Below are 21,583 nucleotides of genomic sequence, written 5' to 3'. Positions count from 1 at the left end.
ATAGTGTAGATGGGAATATAAATCAGTAAAAAAATAAAAAATAAACAAAATCCCCCAAATAGAATGATTCTTTTCAAAAGAATCATTAAAGTTATCAAACACTTTGACCTATTGAAATGTTTCCATAAATAATAAGCTCCAAAGAAGTAAAAAGCTGTATATGAGAATAATCCTTGTAACACTTTCTAAATTTTCTCTTCAAAGTAGAAATAATCTAGATGTCTAACATTGTAGATTTAAATAAATAAATATTATATAAATCTGGTGGCATATACTGCAACTCTTTTAAATGAATATTTAGAAGATTGGGCAGAAAGAGATTAAAATACACATGATTTATTAAGCAAAACTGCAAAGAATATATAATGTAATCTATTCTGGATTAAAGGTATGTAGAAGTCATAATTGCGTATTCAGTGGGACCAGAAAGAGACACAGAAAAACAACAACAGTACTTTTTAAAGGAAGGTATAGTTATAGGCAATTCCTTATTTACAGTATTTTTGTACAGTGTTGTATACACCATGCATTTTAATCCCTTTGCCTATAACAGGATCAAGGATAAATCAACCACATTTTTAGGGCCTTCTTCAATACATTATCACCTGAGTTGCCAAGTACAGCAGAAACAGCTGGTTTCAACTCAGTCTCTCAGTTTCCATTTTTCCCTCCATCATTATTAACCAAACTGATAATCTAGTCTCAAAGGGCCTTGTATAGTATGCACATCTTCTGTCTCCTTGCAACTAGGAATGACCATGGATCCTAGTTCTGGAAAATGAGATGTTAACTGGAGGTCACTGGTTGATGTTTCTGGGAAAGCTCTTTAAAAAGTGCTGGCCTTGAGCGGCTGATTTGGGAAAAGGTCTTTTGTCCTTTGGCCAAACTCTCTCTCTTCTGGTCTAGCGTGCAGATGTCATGCCTGTAGGCAGAGCAGACATTTTCCAGGCATGAGGTTGAAAGAGACATGAAAAGGATGGCAGAACAGGAAGATAGAAGGACCCCAGGTCCCTAGTGGTGTCATGGAGCTTGTCATGCCTGCTCTGGACAGATGGCCTCTGAGCTTGTTTTGTAAGAAAATTTAATTTATTTGGGTAAATTTTGTTGAGAGTGCTACATGCAGTCAAAAACTTTTTATCTGATATGCCATGAAGGGAAACAACAAAAATATGAAGTTATCCCATATTTTTATAACACGAAGAGTTCCACAATCAGCTTGAAGGGCTGCAGTGGGCATATGTAAAGGATTGGAAGGGTAATTCTAGAGACCTCCTTCAAAGAATACATCATATTTATTATTTGATGAAGTACATCATATGTATCATTTATTTCATTATTTATACCATAAGATGAACTGAGGCTGCCAATTTTAAAACCTTTAAGATCTCAGCGCGCCTCTGATTCAAATCTAGTTGTAGTCCATTTTTCTTGTTTTTTGTCCAGTGAAAAGAGTATGCCATTTTTAGAACTCCATTCCTAAGTAAATGGTTGCACAAACACACGATTATTATGTAAAACAATTTTTCATACAGCCTTGTTTTAATAACAAAAATGACAACATTTAAATTTCTAATATGGTAGTAAGAAAATAAATTATGGGTTATATACAAGCATATTATTTAAAAACATAAACATGAGCATTAAAATAACTAAAATTAAATGTGATTCAAGTAGGTGTGGGGTGAATGAGGCAAATGCAAAAATGCTAAATCTCACACCTTTTGTAGTAATGTATTAGTAAATTTATTTATATTTGGTGTGTTTATATCCCAACTCTATCTCTGTATATTCATGAGCCTGCATTACTCTTTGTGTTTTTCTACCATCATTTCAGGGAGGTTTTGAGAGAGAGGAGAAGAAAACCCATGTGTTAATCGCTACCTAAAATATCAGCCAAGCTTGGACTTACCCTGTGGGCAACTGAGTCCACTGAGGGATATTAATAAGAGTAACTAGATTTGCATCGCTGGTTTAGTGTCAGTAAGAAAAAATCAGAACACAAGGCTAATTATCTTCAAAGGATTGGTGTTCATTTATTCATCAATTCAGTAAATATTAGTTAAGACCTACAAAAGGCCAGAAATGATGCTTAATGTTTTCATATGGGAAATGAAAGACAGTTCTTGCTCTCAGGAAGCCACAGCTTTGTGCCCACTGCAGTCAAGTAAACTTACAGTGATATTATGTGAGGTATCAAGAAAGACTTCTAGAAGAAATGACATTTGCGAGTGGCCAGCATAGCAGAGCAGGTGTTATTCTGCAAAAGGCAAGGGGAAAGACTGTGAAAGAGAATGGGGCATGTGTGAAACTTTGGTTATTTAATTGTGCCCAAGGATAAATACATGGGAGGATCAGAGAAAAGTTTAAAAGCTAGCAGAAGTCAAAACTCACCAGAATGTCAAACTGAGAAGTCTAAACATAGTCTTGATCGTGATAAAATGAGACTGACATATTTCCAGTAGGGAAATAATATGATCAAATTTCCATTTGATAGTGATTAACACAATCGTATTCTGGAGAATAAATTGAAGGTGCTGGTAGGGTGAGATATGATGCTGTTAACGATAACTGGAGGCATATGTAATACTTACTTAACACTTCCATTGCACCAACTAGAGACAACTTTACATACAACTAGAGAAAATGTATGTAAAGCATTTTCTATTGTGGTAAGAACAAAGAAATCATTCAATAATGATCATGGTGTACAAACTTTATTCTATTTTGTTCTTATAAAAATTATGTGAAGTATTATTAAGCTTGGATTATTGATGAGGACACCGAGGCTCAGGAAGTTAAGTGACTTATCTAAGGACTCCGAGCTAGCAAATGGCAGAGTCAGAGCTAGCAAGTAGCAGAGTCAGAGCTAGCAAGTGGCAGAGTCTGAAATCAGATACAAATTGGTCTGATCCCCAAATCAGAGCTCTCTGAGCCATCATACCATATTGTTCACTGTCTCTGAACAATTCATTTGAGATTCAGAAGTCCACTTAGCAGAGATACAGATGAAATTCAGACAGATGAGTACAAACTCCATCAAAACTTTCAATTTTATGATTCCATTGTTCTTCAAAACAGAGGCAAACCTACAGAACCGAAGCTAATCCAGACCAAACCTGACAGCAGGGAGTGCAAGCAATGTTGTGGGCACTGCAGGTTCCTGACATGACTTTATTTCCATTCCCATTAGCTGGCAGCATGTACCACATTATTTAGGATAATTAACTATGAGTCTCAAAGGAATATGCCCATTCCCTCTCTCCTGTCTCCCTGATGGACATAAAAATGACTTTAGGAGAAATGACAAAATATCTCTATGAAAATGAACCCTTAAGTCTGAGCTCTCACTGTAAACCCATCTTATTTTTTTTCTCTCCCATTTTCCAACACCTTGATAATGTCATCATTTTATTATGATTTCTGAGGATAAAGAGCTCTTAGGAACTTGTATTAAGCAATTACCCCAGGGATCGGCAAACACAAGCTCATGATATTTACTTAAAATTCTCAATTCTGTGAATATGTCAAGGTCTTTATAAACAAAACTGACTTTTCGAGGGTTGGCAAATTAGCACCGTGTCCAGAATAATCATTTCTACAAGGAGAACGACATGTCCTTATTTTCCATCCCTGTTCACTGGTGACAAGTGCCATTTCAAGCAATTTGCCAAATAAATTCTGAAGATTGCATGGGAATAATGCCTAGAATGTATTTTTCATGAAGTAAAACATTCTTTATGTGGCATGAATGTTGAAAAAGAAGAGAGCAGGATCTATACTCAAGATCAGTTGTAATTAACTATATTATTCTTGGATGGATTTTGTTTCCAAGTGCTTTGCAAGGCAATAATATGAGAAAAGTTCTTACAATATGGAAACAGGGCAATTGCAGAGACCACCTAGGTGAATTCGTATCAGAGGAATTACTTACATCAAACTGACTAGGGAACAACTTGAATAGTTCTATGGCAAAAACTTTTCTTGATGGTGAAAAGAAGAAACTGATTTAAAATGTTTAATTTAATAAAGATAGATCTTGCCAGCAATTTCACTCCTGAATATATATCCAAAATAATTGAAAGCAGGGATTCAAACAGATATTTGTCTGCCCATGTTTATAGCAGCATTATTCACAGTAGCCAAAAGGTGGAAAGGTGGAAACAATCAAGTGTCTATCCACAAATGAATAAATGAGTGCATGAACCCAATGTGGAATATACATACAATAGATTATCATTTAACCATAAAAGGGAATAAAAATTTTATGTGTCTACAACATGAGTGGTCCTTGTAACTCTTATGCTTAGTGAAATAAGCCAGACACAGGACAAATATGCATTCCATGTAAGTGGAATCATATACACTTAGGCAAATTCAGAGTCAGATAATGAAATCGCTGTTATCAGGGCTGAGAGAATGGGGGTGGAGGAGGGAAAGGGGATTATTATTTAATGGCTACAGAGTCTTTGTTGGGGATGATGAAAAGTTGTAGATATACATACTGGTAATGGTTACACAATGTTGTAAATGTATTTAATACCACAGAATTGTACACTGACAAATGGTTGGAATGATAAATATGATGTATAGTCTACCACAATATTTTTTAAAAGAAGTCTTTCAGGTTTCACCCTAAAAATATTTGGAGCTTACATAAGGTGCTCTCAGTTGCTCTAGGACTATAAATTACAACAAAATGAAGTACCGCAAAACCCTTTTTAAAAAAATTAATGGATCCTTAAAGAATTTTCTGGAAGCTATGGAATCTCTCTCGAAGTGAAGGGAGATAACCCATAATCATGTGCAATGTTGTTACAAACAGGGGGACAGGGGACTGTGGCACTCAGAAGCCTCCACATTGACCTCTGATGCAGAGAGCAGCGGTATTGTGAAATTCAAGTCTATGGCCAGTTGCTGAGGATGTCAGAGGGCTCTCACTAAAGGAAGGAGAATCTCACTTGCATATGATCTCCATCTTCAGCTAAAGGCCCAGAGAAACACTAAAATCACAAATTGGATAACAGAGCAAATAAGACAATCATTATTAAGCCAAACACTTATGAACTCATGGATGCAATTTCAGCTTTGTTTAAGCTGAATGCCTTTCTCACAGCCTGAGATCACAAATGGTGAATGGTAATAAAGCTAACACGAAGGATAAAGAAGTAAATAATACGACTTCATCTCATTAAAATACTGAACCTTGTTAATAAGCTATTGCATTCATCTTTGGGACTATTTTTGAGACCAGCCTGCACACAGTTGTATTTTTTTTTTCTTTTTTAAAAGAAAGCTTAATAACATCCTTTCTGGGTGAAAAGAGGTTTCTGTATTCGGTTGCAATTTGAAAAGGAACAACTAAAATTATACATTTCAGAGTAATGTAAGAAATAAACACTCCTTCATTACTGGGTACAACGTTCTATTTTTATACTACTATTTAATGTTTACTGTTCTCTCGGAAATGTTAAAGATTGGCAGCATTTTTGTGCATTTAGTAGAAACTGGTACTTTATAATCCTGGAATGAGAGGTGTAACAAATTTGTAAAGTTTAAAATAATACCTTTTTTTGGCTTTCACCTTATTAAATGTTGAGCTTCCTTGCTGACCCATTCTTAGAAAATAAAATAATAGGAAACATTTGGAAGCAGACTTTCTATTGCACCTCTATCAAATGTACAAATCAGCACCTAGAGATTAGAAAAGAGAGAGAGAGAATAATAGAAAGTAATGTGAATTGCGTATTTAAACTTTTAGGAAAAACAACGGATCCTTTCGAGATTTTTATGAATATAGAATACCACAAAGTCAAATGACACATGTAATTAAATCTAGCCTGGCAATAGTCCTTAACCACTCCCACATCTAAATAGAATATTGTGTTTTCTTCTAAGTCACATTCATTCTACCATAGAATCTAGCAAATTAAGCCTGACAGACAGAGTTTTCTGTAACAACATCTGCCCCAGGAGACCCAACATCCCATTTTCATTGCCCTGCTGATTTCATTTTCCTTTATCTCTATTTAATACTTTCTCTCCTGAATTAAGACAAATGCCACTAAATACATGGACTAAGAAACCCTTTTAAAACTTTTCATCACAGTTTGTTTGTTTGTAATTCAGTCAGTACGTGGTGAGCCAAGACTTGCTCCATTTGCACATGGTAAAGATTAACACCTTTTAGGTTGATAAATAACTAGAAAGAAATGCGAGTATCCAAAGATCTGTTCAAACTCTTACCAATTTACATATTTTTATAAGCTATGACTGTGCAATGATCTATAAATATACAACAGAAACTATCTCTCCTAAAAGTCTGCCTTTTGATAATTTAATAAATGATAAAATTGAGCAGTGCTTTACAAAAGGTAGCATGTGTATAAATGTTGATGTGCAAGATGATTTTGGGTGGAGCACAGGTAGATTTTTGTAGTAGTTATGCTTTTGTGAGGGCTTTTGGTATAAATTTTGGAGTCCAGGTGTTATTTTGTTACATGCATATATTACTGTATAGTGGCGAAGACAGGATTTTTGTGCATCTATCACCTGAATAATGTACATTGTACCCACTAAGTGATTTCTTATCTCCTTCTCCCTTCCCACCCCTGCAACCTTCCAAGTCTCCATTGTCTATCATTCCACATTCTGTTTTCATTTTAATGGTTTTCTCCTATCTATTGCAAGTAATATGGTATCTCCATTTACAGTAGAGATATGCAATTTTTAGTAATTACATTTAAATTAAGAATAGTATGTATTAAAAGGAGCATTTATGTAAATAAGACTACAGGAACATTGGTACAGCAAAAATTGGTAACACAGTGCAAAAGGGGAATATTTACTGTGTCATCACATTTTTAAAAAGGAATAATCAATGCACCCAAGCCTGGAAAAATAAATAGAAATTCCTAACAGGTCAAGGAAAGGGGAAAGTCATTCCAGACAAAGGGGGACCACATACAAAAACTCTAACATGAATTGCACCCATGGTGTATCCGAGCCCTGTTGGGCTAATGTGGCTGGATAATTACATGGTGGGGGCAAATGATAGACTGTGTGTTGAATTGGCATAAAGGTACTAGATCTCTAAAAACCTTTGCCATGCTGAAATCAATGTAGACAATGGGAAGTCATGGAAAGGTTGGAAGCAGGAAGTAACAGGGCTGATTTATGTTGTGAAAAGATAACTCTGTGACAAATTGGAGTGCACAGGAAGGATGAGGAGACCATGGGAGAGAGACTAGTTAGAACTATGTTGCAGAGACATACAGGAAAAGACCAGGAGTTAAGACTACATGAAAAATATTTCTGAATCACAAAAGGGAACATAAACATTATCAAAAGGCAAGTAGCCAAGTGAAAGAGAAAAAGTACTACACATGCACCAATACCCCAGAAAAGGTTAATATGCTTATTACAGAAAGAGGTCCTTTGAGTCAATAGAAATGTTATTTAAAGTTTATGATGATGATGATAAAAATTCATGAGTATAATAGGTAATTCACGTTTAAAAATGATAAAGATACAAAAATGCTCAAACATGTTAATAGTCATAAAAATACAACTTAAAAGAGAATAAAATACAGCTTTTGCCCATCAGATTGTTAGAAACAGATGATATTTAGAGTTGGCAAGAATGTGCATGAAAGGACTTTCATATAATGTTCGTGGAAGTATAAATTAATGGAATTACAAATTGATGCAAAGGACATGTCATCATCAGATAAACCATCATCATGATTTGTCTTTAAACTTGAACTAATTTACAACCTTTTAAAATTATATTCACAAAGCAGTGTAAGAAGGAAAAAATTGGGGATGTTAATACATTCAGTTTCCATCCTATCCTGACAGAGTGTGCACCCCGTCAATGAAAACACTTATCTCCCTGTCCACTCACTTCCCTCCTCTATGAAATATTAAAGAAATCCCCTACCTTAACTGATGTTGTGGAAGTAGTCATGGAAAAGAGGGGAGAAATCTGAGATGTATTTAGAAGATGAAATTTGCAGAATTTAGTGACCTGGAATGTGAGAGATGACAAGAGGGCAGAAGTCATTATGACTTCATTTTTGGCAATTGGATGTGTCATTCTCATAGATCGGAAACACAAAAGAAGACATATTTGGGAATACATACAATAGTTCATTTTGGGACCTGATGGGTTTGAGGAACCAAAGACATATCCAAATTAAGATATAGAGCAAGGTGCTGAATAAGATGAATATTTGGATCTGGATCTCAGGAGAGGGTCTGGTGTGATGATATATTTTTGGAGCCATTAGGAGATGATGAGAATCATGGATTTGGTAAAAATTACCAGGGAGTATGTAGCATAAAAAGAGAGAATAACAAAGGAGGAACTTTGGGAACACCAGCGTATAAAGGGAGAGCAGAGGAAGGAAGCATACCAAGAAGGAGTTTGAGGGGCAGCCTCGTGGACACACACCCAGGCTCAGACAGAGGGCCTGTCTCCCCCTCTGCCAGCAGGTCTGGATACCCAGGCCTCAGCTCTGCCACAGTAGTGGCCAGATGGTAATCTGAGTCTGTGACTACAAGCCCCTCATCACTACTGGAAAAAGAGGCGTGAGTGAAAGTGAACTGTTGTGTCTTCTTTGTGTTGGAGAATGAATCCTTGTTTCCAGAGAAAGCAGGAGCACTGTTTGTAAGGAAGTCTTAGCAGCCACATGGATTTTTAGCCCAGAGACACTTTCTCCTCCAAATGCATATGTAAAGAAGCTGGGAGGAGAATAGTCACCTCTCTTTTCTCATATATTATTGAACAATCTATGCACTTCTGCATACACACAAAAAATAATCATATTAGTCCAATTGGATTAGTTCAATGCATATCATTTGTAAACCTCCTGGGAAAGGATGGGGAGTATTTTTCTTTGTTTTCAGAAAATCTGATTGAAGCAGATCATACATATGTTTACAAAGGATAAAGAGCCAGATTAATTTAAATAGGTGAAGCTACAGGGAGCATTAGTCACAGACATCATTCATTAACAAAAGCCATCTGAAAAATTAGAATAAACCATTGTCGAGGGGTAGTTGAAATTCATTAAAATATACCCTAATCTACAGTCCTTACATAATAAATCCCAAGGTAAATTTATTTATGAAATCAAATCCTGTGCTACTATCCTTTTATACTAAATCCCAGGGTAGATTTAGTTATAAAATCAAACTCTAGTAGGAGAAAAAATATTAAACATATTTAAAATTAAGGTTAAATTTAGTAAAAATGAAGTATAAAGTAGAATAGGTAACAGAAATAAAATCAAATATTCTGACTATTTTTTTTTCTATTTCTAAAAGTAAAATCCACACTTTTATGTATCTCAATTTTAGTATTTGCTGTTAAATTAAGTAATACCTAAATATAAAAATGTCAATGTTAGAACTGTGTTTATTCATAAATCATCTGGCCTCTTTTAATAGAGTCTAGTAAAATCAGAACTATGAAATCTTGTAGTTTCTGGGTCATTGAAAAGGACCCTGAAATCTTTTACTACATAGGGATGTTTGTTGTATTGCTCCTTATTATAACTGCACTTAATTCATGTTTCAAATCTTCATGAAAAGAAAGATTTTTTTAAACCCAGGAACATATTGAATTCCATGTCCAATTATATATTTTTTCTGAGAACACAGATACAGAATATTTTTAACTCAACTTAACCAAAAAGTGCAGTATTGCAAAATCTCAGGAAGGAAAGACAATGGATTTTCATCTGCATTGGATGATATTTAAAATCTCTATGCCCTCTGTGCCTTCCAAATAAATGTGGTCCACAGCATGAAAAAAAGGAATCAGAAATGAAATAAAGACTATGGGAAAAAATTGAGGCAGGATGACAGGCTCATTAAAATGTGCAGAAAGCATCCCCGACTCCCTCGAGAAAGCTGTTATCGTGAAATAATCACATTGACGAATACGGAAAGAGTGGACTCCGGCAGGGCCTTATATTGCACCCAAGAAGTTGGTGATTATATCCTGGAAATGTGACCCTGTGAAAGCCTTGCTTCTTTGTTGCTTAATAGAGTTCACAGAAAACGCTTGTGTCCAAAATGAGATTTCTCTCCTATTCACTGTGCAGCTCAGGAGTCTTGACAGGATGAGCAGGGGGCCATTTCTCCTAATCAAGGGGGGATGCAAACCCCTGTGTGTGGAAGATTTTAAGCAATCAAGCTCAACTGTTGCAGGGAAGAGCCACTGCCCTCTGCTCCTTGTCAAGTGGTCATAAAGGAAAGGGTAAGAAAGCTGCTAGAATTTGGTAGAAATAAGGGATAATAGGTCAGAGGGACCTATTTTTCTCAGCAATTATCCCATTTCCATCTCTGAAGCTATGAGAAATACTTCCTTGCTGTCTATGCAGCCAATCTATATAGAGTATTTAGCTTTTAATTAAAATCTTTGTTAGCATTTCCATTTTCTCACCCTGTTGGTTCAAAAATTGCATGTATACTTTAATCTGAAGACACAAGCAAGGCTTTCTAAATTGTTGCACTGATTTGAGTGTCTTTTCTCTTGATGCAGCTGAACTGTGAGACAATGAGAATGGCAGTGGGAGTGAAATCAAATAGTACAGAAAGGAGGGAGTCTGAGGGAGGCCTTTAGGAAACTTCTTCAAATCTGGGTTTGCAGACAGGGATGCATTCCCAAGCCCTGATAATTTCTGACTTAAATGTACTTAATTTATATTTTTAAGTAAAAGTGCAAATAGCAAAAAAGGCATACTATATGATTTATTTAATATTTATTAAACTATGTATTTGTATACATTCATATACATATGAATATAAATGCATTAAAAATATCAGAAAAAAGATATTTTGCTACAAATAATGGCTACTTTTACAGTTGAATCATCTGGAATGGGATTACAGGCAGGAATGAAGGATGACTAACTCTTTAATCCCAAATATTGTTTTCCAACAATATTTTGTTGTTGGAAAAGTTTCCACAAGCATGTATTCATGTGTTGCCTGTATAAGCTAATGAGTACTTTTTAAAAGATGAAAAACTGTGGTTAGTTCATGACTGTACTGGGATTGGCTGTGGAATATAATTGCATCCTAGACTCAGGGACTTCCAGATACAGATATAATCAAGGGGAAATCTAAAATGAATACTCACCAGTGAGGGATGTGTCTCCTCCACAGGGTCTTTAAGGTAAGGCCTATAGTGCTTAAAGACCACTTGTTTTATCAAAATAATCATTTTTCCCCTGGCATCTCCCAAAATATTCTGGAGGCCATTCTAAAAGAGATCTTTAAATGTTTTCTAATTCTATATATAATATGCCAACCCTAGCAAGCTGTGAAAATTGTGGCCCAACCTTGACATGCTGATTAAGTTACTAGTAGAATTGGTGTAATTTCCCTGTTGTGTATATACATTCTCTGCATTAGAGATTTAGAAAAAAGGAACTCAGAAATGTCGTGTTTCTTATACTAAAACTTTTACAATCCTGTACTAACACAATATGCTGAACAGTTGAGGCCATGTGGGAATTCAGGCACAGCTCACTTCCTAACATAAGACTAAAAACTGCCTAACAAATCTTACTTGGAAATGACAACGTTTGGAAATGTGAACTAAGAAACCAAATGAAAATACTCTTGATTGTGGATTTTCAGCCTGACAAGCTCTGGATTTAGCACTCCCTGGAGTCAGTAACTTCCCACAGATCATTTTGTTTGTTAGAGGTTGGCCTGCCCTAAGTCCTGCACACAAAAGCTAGCAATGTCTAGGGTGGCACATGTGTCAGGAAATGTTAGTAACTAAAGGCAGGCATGTGGTTATTCACATCATCCTCTCTCCAATTTCAAGGGGTAAGTTCATTCCATGCCACGTGCAGCTTCTAGAACAGAGGGCCAAATTAGCCCAAATGTCTAAAATCCTTTTAGCTGAATCCATTATACTAATATCTGACAATTATGAACTAAGTCTCATTTAATATGGTTGGATGCTGTCCCTTAAAGGCAATAATTACCAAAAAGAGTTAGCTGTATAAACCCGTTTCCCAGCACATTGGTTGACAAGACACCCCACTGGTTATAATTCGACCATCAGGCAGAGCTTTTTATATTTAATGTTGCAGAGATTATCTTTTGTAAATGGAAAACTGAAGACTCTCACTGTCAATCTTGCCTTGTACTCAGCTACATTTCCATTTCACAGAACATCTTGAATTTAGCTGAGGGAGGTAGTGGTCCCTAAAAATACAGAGCAAGAATAAATCCAAAAGGAAGAGGGAAGACTAGTAAGGACCTTTCTGCTAAATCTATGACAGGAAAGTATCCTTTTGGCAATACTCCTTCAAAGAGTGACTTCTAAAACCCTAAGGTGAATTTTTGCTCTACATCCATGGCAAGAATATTAAGAGGAGTAGGGTTAGGAGGATTTCATCTCCAGGGGAAGAATTGTGTCTGCACTATAGGAAACGCCTTACATTGCAAAAAAAAAAAAAAAAAAAAAAAAACGTGTATTTAAAGCTGTAAGACACTGTTAGAAGTCAGAAAATCTGACCCACTGTTGAAATTTCCATCCAGATGGAAATTCAAACTCCATGTGATTACCCTTAATAATGGGTCGCTCGCAGCCTCAAGGAGCAAGTCTTTGCATTGTTGGATAGTTCTTTCCCCATATTCTTCTTAGTCATGAGGCACAACCTGCAGCCTTTAATTTCATCCCCACTCTCCTCCCAGAGCAATATATTCCAGCTGATTTTGAACAATAAACCTCTCCCACTAAAATACAAAATCTCAAAAATCTCCCTTAAAAATGTTTGAAATCATGTCGTTTTGTGAGGATTAAGATTTAAAAATTTTTAAATGACTTTTTTCATTTTATATGAAGATATTATTGAGCATTCTATTAGAACATTTATTTTGTTTTAATTGTGAATACAGAGCAAATATCTGAAGATAAATTTTTGTTTTCCTCTATTTATCAAGTTCTATTAAATGTGTTTACTCATGTAAGAGAATATATTCAAATTATAGTATATATGGTTTGGTGAAAGAATGGATTGTGAGCTAAAGATTAAATTTTAAATACCTGTTTTAATGTCAAGAATATTACTTACTAGGCACTGGGGATCCAATAATGAACAATATGTAGCACCAGTCCCCACCCCCAGATTTGGATTCAATTGTTCAGGAACGATGCACTGACATTGGTGTTTTTGAAAATCACCTCAGCATTCTATAGTACACTAGCTTGACACAACCAGTAGTTGACCCACGTGGAGTATCTGTACTCTGAATGGACTGCAGGTTAAAATTGTTCACACAGAAAATATTTGTAATACCTATACTTGACAAAGAAGTCATATCCAGAATATATAAAGAACTCTTACAAAAAAAAAAAAAAGGAAATAAATCTACCCACCCCCTAAAAGTGCAAAATCTTAGGCACTTCATATAAGCAACAACTAGTGAAAACAAAATAAGACAAAAATGCTCTTTTTCAGTAGTCACCATAGGAATGCAAATTAAAATACACTATAATACCACCATACCCCGCCAGAACGGCTAAAATGAAACCAAGTGTTGTCTAGAACGAAGAGCAACTGAACTCTCATATGTTGCCGATGATAATATAACTAAGTATAAATTTTTGGGAAGATTGGCAGTATACTAATTAAATCTAAATATATCTATACTCATCATCTATCTCCCTTCTAGGTATGTCTGTAATGGAAATATGTGCATATGTTCACCAAAAGACGTGTAGAAGAATATTCATTGTACTTTCATCATAACCCGAAACTGGAAGCAGCCCAAATGTCCCTCAGTAGTAGAAAGGATAAATATACTTCGGTATATTCATACAGAGAGGTATATGATACAGCAATGAGAATGAACAAGTGATAGCTACATCCTAAAACATGAATGGATTGCACAAACTTGATACTGAGCAGAAATAGTGAGACACAGAAAGAACATTCTGTATGATTCCATTTTATGAAATTCAAAAACAGGCAAAATGAATCCATAGTGTTGGAAGTCAGAATAGTGGTTAAGTTTGAGAGAAGCAGTGACTGAAAGGGACATAAGTGGGACTTCTAGGATGTGGTAATGTTTTGTCTTTGATTTGGGGGCTGGTTACATGAGTTTATTCACACTTATGATATTGTATTTTTCTGAATGTAGTCAAACTTCAAAAACATTTTTTAAATTATTCGTAACAGTAAATATAATATTAATCTCTTATTATTAGGGCAGCATTTTATATTTACAAGCTGTTTTTGTACATGCTGTCCCATCCAATTATCTCTTTAATTTATTAATTCACTCATTCATATCCAGAAATTTAGTATCTCATATATGCAGGGAATTGTGCTAGGTGACGCAAGCAACTCAAAGGTTAATAAGACATGGTTATTAGTCTCTAAGAGCTTATAGAACTAAAAATTTGAAGACATGTCTGTAGTGCAGCTACAATAATTCATTGTTTAAAACAACAATAATTTATTGTGTTGCCTAGGTACCAGGCATTGTACCTTACTATGGACATTATTGGTAGTCTCTCATATTTAATAACTTCAAGTAAAATATATTTTTAATGTCATGTTTACTTTCCCCTTAAAATATTTAATAATATATGAAGGAAAATATAATAAAATTTACTGGAGAAAAGAGAAGAAATTTGCCTCCTGAGGGGCAATATAAAATGCAGCACGACAGCCTTCTATCTTCAGTGATTCCATTAACTAGTTCAGGGGATCAGATGATGAAATAAATTGACTTACAGATGCAGGAATATTATATAACTGTAAATTCCATTCCAATATTTGTTTTAATTTGATTATTTCACATCACGGCACCTAAAAAGAACCGTGTACTAGTTAAAGCTTATTCCCCGAAATTCAACGAATTTCAACTTTTCAAATAAAATACCATGCTGCAAGAAATATGAGGAAATAAGTGAATTAATGCAGGAATGAAGAAGCAAATACAGCATGTTCTCACTTATAAGTGGGAGCTAAACCTTGGGTATTCATAGACATAAAAATGGAAAAATAGACACTGGGGACTACTAGATGGGGGAGGAATGGAAGGGAGCAAGGGTTGAAAACCTAACTCTTGGGTACCCTGCTCAGTACCTTGGTGACAATCAATCATACCACAAATCTCAGCATCACGCAATATACTCAGGCAATAAACCTGCACGTGCACCCCCAAATCTAAAATACAAGTTGAAAAAAAATTGGCAGAAGAAGAGAAATATGAGGAAAGCTATAAAACTTGACTATGAAGATGATAATATAGCATAAGTATTTCCAAGAAAAGTTTAAGTCTTTCATTTAATAAAATGTGGGTTTTACAAATGCATAAACCTCCCCTGAGTGGGTTTCAAAAAATGTGACAATTTGCAAGTTTTATAGCATTTTAAATGACACTTTCAAAAGTATATGAACATATTTTACAAGATAAATCCTGTAAAGCCCATGGAATTTCAGATTCCCAACTCTGTACATTTTGCTGGATATTTGAGTGGTTCTATTTGCTCTATTGGTAACATTTCATTGATTTTACCCATGTTTGGTCCATTCTTAAAGTATATATTTTCTACTGTGAGTTTAGTCCAATACCTTGAAACAAAATGGTAGTCTATAAACGTCATATGAAGTCATCTGCTGTAACTACATCATTTACTCGGATTTTATTATGTGATGTTTCAGGCACTGTGCTAGTCACAGATAAAGCCACTGAATCATTGTAGGTACCTTCTATAGGGACAGGGCAACTTGGAGCCATCATGCTTTGGAGGGGCACTCTTAAGGCCTGAGAGGAGAGAACACAAAGTTCCATGCACTGTGCTTAGCACTGGAAGATATAAAACTGAGGGTTTCTGCTTCAGAAAAGCTCACAGTAACTGGAAGTGAGTGGCATACAAATGCATAAATATGTGTGGGATAAGTATATTATTTAAAAATATTATTAAGAAGATATAATAGAAATCAGAAAGATTTCCAAGAAGCAACACTGGAACTGATGGTGAAGGCAGAAAAGGCCATTCACAGCAGAGAAAACTGCATATGAAAAGTGTAGAGGAAGTTACCCACTCTCTCTTTGGAAGTTCCTGTTTCAGATCATCAACGGGGACCTCAGAAACTGAAACATGACTGAAAAATATGTCAGATAATATGATTTTAAAAGAATAATGAAACTTGGAGAGCGATTTCATCCACTCATTGATTCACTCAAGCAAATAACAATGTTTGAATGTCTTTGATTGTCAAGCCTTGTGCTAGACACTGGGTATACCAGGATAAAAACAAAGTCCCCAACAATCTTATTGTCTAGTACAGGCGATAAAGATAGAATTATTACAATATGATGCACTAAGTCCTATGATACAGTTAACATCAGGGTGTCAAGGAGGACTTCCTGAAGAAGATGAAGTCTTGAAGAATTCATATGAGTTCTCTCACCATTTTGTGAGAGAAGATGTGGTGTGGTTGAGGATTTGGAAGTAATTCAATATGGCTGGAGCATATGTTGTGAGGTTAGGAAGAATGGAAATTTGAGCCTGGTGAGCCAGACAAGAAAACTAATGAAAAACCATGTTAAAATGTCTGGATTTTATTCAAAATATAAATTTCTCTGACTTCAAATAATTTCAAGTGCTACATCCAAGAATCTGCAGCAGAAATCTTGCATAGAATCTGCATCTATGCAAGGTGACATAGAATGCCAAATAACCCATATGAATACAGCCTCATGTTTCTCCATGTATGATCAAAGATTCTGGTTTAAAAATAAACTGGTTTAAACCCAATCCTGAAAATATAGGAGACCTCTTATTGAAAGGGCAGATATAGCTCCAAATGTTTACATCAAATTTATTTTGTCCGTTGCAGGCGTTGTTGTTAATGAATCATCTCAAGAAAGTCTACAAAGATCACATTAAGGGATCTAGACAAATCTAACTCTATACCATATTAATTTAAAATAATAAATGTAAAACCTACAAATATTTTAAAATCATGGATGAGTAAAATAAAGGATTACCACACTAAACAAGAACAGTATTTTGTTCTCACTACAAAATAGTTAGGGGTGACTATCCCTTAATAACCATGCCCTCTAACTATTTGATTATATGATTCCTGGTTAAGGGAATAGTCATAGTGAAGACTGTAAGGAAAAACATTTAAATATTCTGTCCTTTTTTTCTAGCCACATTTCCACATATTTAATTTTTTTCATATTCTTAGGATGCTGGACAAAAAAATCTACAACTGGGTGGTTCAAGACACCACACATTTACCATCTGCAGTCTCAACTAGGCTAGGCTCCATGCCCTGACCAGAATGTCTTAGCTCCCTTTCTTACTTCCCTCAGCAGCTTTGCCAAACTTTCACTTCTTTACCCCAATTTTTTTTATTCATCTGCATCAAATTGCCCTGCTCTTATTCACTGGATGTAGGAATTGAGTATGAGAGGTTACATTTGCAGTCACCTAAAGGTTGCGAGAACAGCAGACAGCCAGGGAAAACCACATTTAAGGGGTTACTGGATTGTGGTTTGCCCTTAGAAAAGACTGAAAAAGGAGAGGATAGAAAATTAGAAGGTAACCAGAAGTTTTATTATTATGGAACCAAAGGAAAATGAACATTTTAAGAAGGAAGTAGAAAACAGAACCAAAGGCTGCAATGAGATCAAGTGAGTTAAGGTCCAAAAGTGTTCACTGAATGTGGCAATGTTGTGATCATGGAAAGTAGTGAATTTATTTTAAATAATTTCAATTGAGTGGTGAGAATAGAAACCAGTGTTTAGTTGGCTAAGCAACAAATAAGAGTAACAAACGAGGAAAGGCAACGTGATACTACTCTTTCAAGAAGGTTGTCGTGAAACAAGGTGATGTAATGACTGATGAGAGGAATGGAGAACTAAAGGAAGGTTATGGATATGGCAATGGTGGTGATTGTGATAAAGCTGGCAAAGGAGATAGCAGAGTTGATGTTGGAGGTAATGGTGGAGGTGGTATAGGTGGAGATAGTAGCAGCAGGGTGGCATTGGAGGTGATAAAAGTAGTGGTAATGAGCATGGTGGAGGTGGTGGAGGTACAGTGGTCATGGGGAGGTGATGGTTTAAGTGATGATGAAGGTGGTCAAAGCAATGACAGTTAAGGCAAAGGTAATGGAAACAGTCAAGGCAGAGGTGATAGTGGTAGTGGTAGTGATGGTAGTAATGATAGTATAAATGAAAACAGTAGTTTAAAATATAGGAAACTCTTGAGTATGTTTATCCGCTAAGGTAAAAGAGCCAGTAAGAGAGACAGAATAAAGAGAAAAAGAATAATTGAGTAGGCCCCAGAGGAAAATAGACAAAGAAGTTATAACACAGATAGAAGAACTAAACTGCAAAACTATCTTCCATAGTTAAAATTCCCATACCAAATTACTTGCAGCTCTCCAAATGTATCATGGGGTCCCACGCCTGCCTCTCTGCCTTTGTACATGGTGCTATATCCTCTGCCTACAACACCTTTCTCCCTGTCATGTCACCATATAACTCTTACTCTTTCTTCAAAATAGAACTCAGAATCCACCTCTTCCAGGAAGTCCTTCTAATTCTCTCTCCCAGTTTAATTAGGATGCCTGTTCTCTGGGCTTTCAGAATACATTGCACATGGTCCATCACAGGACTTTTCATACTATATTGTAATTGTTTCCATCTCCACTGGAATCTAAGATTCATGAAAGCGAATATTGTGCCATGTTTCATTATGTTTTCATTTATTCACTTAACAAAACTGATGCATCACTCTTCCTAATGATAAAAACCTATTGAGCATTTATCATATGCCAAGCAATGGAGGGAAAATTTCAACCCATGGCCTGTTTTTATAAATAAAGTTTTGCTGGAACACAGTCACACCTATTCATTTTCATATTGTCTATGGCTACTTTCACCCTACAATGATGAGGTGAGTATTTGTTACAGAAACTGTGTGTTCAGATCCTAAAATGTTTACCATCTGACGCTTTACAGAAAAAGTTTGATAATTCACGGTTTAACCAATAAAGGTATAATAATGACTCAAAAAAACCCACCAGCAATTATAACATAATGTGATATGTATTTTGGTAGTGGAAAATAAAGTGCTATGGTAGCACATAGGAAAAGAACTTAATCTACACTTTGAAATATCAGATATGTTTCTAGCATCTAGCACTGTCTAGCATATTACTAGATGCTCTATAAGTGCATTTTTTAGATGGAAAAGTGCACTTAGGACATTATCAGGGGAGCCCCCACCCCTGATATTTAACATGGGTTCTTTTCTATTTCCCTAAACATCAGCTGGTCTGAGAAATAAAGGGAAAGAGTACAAAAGAGAGAAATTTTCAAGCTGGGTGTTCAGGGGAGACATCATACGTCGGCAGGTTCCATGATGCTCCCTGAGCCACAAAACCAGTAAGTTTTTATTAGCGATTTTCAAAAGGGGAGGGAGTGTACGAATAGGGTGTGGGTCACAGAGATCACATGCTTCACAGGGTAATAAAATATCACAAAGCAAATGGAGGCAGGGTGAGATCACAGGACCACAGGACGGGGTGAAATTAAAATTACTAATGAAGTTTTGGGCACGCATTGTCATTGATGACATCTTATCAGGAGACAGGGTTTGAGAGCAGACAACCTGTCTGACCAAAATTTATTAGGTGGGAATTTCCTCATCCTAATAAGCTGGGGAGCACTGCAGGAGACAGGGGCTTATTTCATCCCTTCGGCTTCTACCGTAAAAGACAGTTGCCCCCAAAGGGGCCATTTCAGAGGCCTACCCTCAGGGGCCATTCTCTTTCTCAGGGATGTTCCTTGCTGAGAAAAAGAATCAGTGATATTTATCCTATTTGCTTTTGAAAGAAGAGAAATATGACTGTTCCGCCTGGCTCACTGGCAGTCAGAGTTTCAGGTTATCTCCCTTGTTCCCTGAACATTGCTGTTATCCTGTTCTTTTTTCAAGGTGCCCAGATTTCATATTGTTCAAACACACAGGCTCTACAAACAATTCGTGCAGTTAACACAATCATCACAGGGTCCTGAGGCAACATACATCCTCCTCAGTTTATGAAGATGACAGGATTAAGAGATTCAAGTAAAGACAGGCATAGGAAATCACAAGGGTATTGATTGGGGAAGTGATAAGCGTCCATGAAATCTTCACAATTTATGTTCAGAGATTGCAGTAAAGACAGGCATAAGAAATTATAAAAGTATTAATTTGGGGAACTAATAAATGTCCATGAAATTTTCACAATTATGTTCTTCTGCCATGGCTTCAGCTGGTCCCTTCATTCAGGGTCCCTGAGTTCCCACAACAGGACATGAAATACTTGACTAAGATGCTAAGGGAGATGACTGAGACACCATTCCAAAAAACTGTTGGTATTTCTACCACAAAGGAACTAAACTAGGATCTTATTTAGTTATAGCATACAGTTCATTGTAAAGCTAAGTCATCCAGATATTTTAGGCTTGTGTGCTGTTCCAAATAAATAAGACTCCATCTTGGGTCTCCCAGTGGGAACTCTGGTTCTGGTGCCTGGATCAGAGAGGGCAACTGTAACACTTGTTGACAGCAGGAAGACCTACAAAGTCTTCATGTTGTTCTTTAAAATCCTTTGAGAAGCTTTTATTGTGAATTTTTACATTAAAGTCTATCTTAAAAATTTGACCTTGAAACCCCCTTGGTTTCTCTTTATTTTACACATACATCTACCCACCCACCTCCACACACACATTTTATGGCCTATATCATCTAACATATAACATGTACATCCATATATATACACATCCCATATATCCTTCACACGTATAATATACAGTTGATCTTTCAACAACTAGGAAGTTAGGGGTGCCAACTCCCATGCAGTCAAAAATGTATGCATAAGCTTTGGCTCCCCTAGACTTAACTACTAATAGCCTACCGTTGGTTAGGAGCCTTATAAATAACATAAACAGTTGATTAACACATATTTTGTATGTAGTATGTATTATATACTGTATTTTTACAATGAAGTAAGCTAGAGAAAAGAAAATGTTATTAGTAAAATCATAAAGAAGAGAAAACACATTTCCTATTCATTATGTGGAATATATATCATTACAAAGGTCTTCATCTTCATCATCTTCACACTTAGTTGGCTAAGAAGGAGGAGGAGGAGGGATTGGTCTTGTTGTCTCAGGGGTGGCAGAGGCAGAAGAAAAACACGTATAAGTGGACCTGTACAGTTCAAACCCGTGTCATTTGAGGGTCAACTGTAATCTCATATTTTTAAGAATATATATATGTATATATATGAATGTAAATAACTCAAATCTAATGCATGCAAACTTCTAGATTTATTCATCAGAGATGGCAGATAGGGTTTCATAGAAGGGTCAATGCCAATTCATTTCAGGGATTGCCTGTCGTGCTGTGTTGAGAAAGCTTGTGAGGCCGCCTTTGATTGCGTAAGAACTAGAACTATTATTCACTATTGATGTTTGCCTTGGATAACAGAGGTGAAATGGTGGACGTGAGTCAACATATTTGCCATCTCATTCC

The sequence above is a fragment of the Macaca fascicularis genome, chromosome 8, assembly GCF_037993035.2.
Source record: "Macaca fascicularis isolate 582-1 chromosome 8, T2T-MFA8v1.1".
NCBI classification, from domain to species: domain Eukaryota; kingdom Metazoa; phylum Chordata; class Mammalia; order Primates; family Cercopithecidae; genus Macaca; species Macaca fascicularis.
This window is presented reverse-complemented; position numbering follows the sequence as displayed.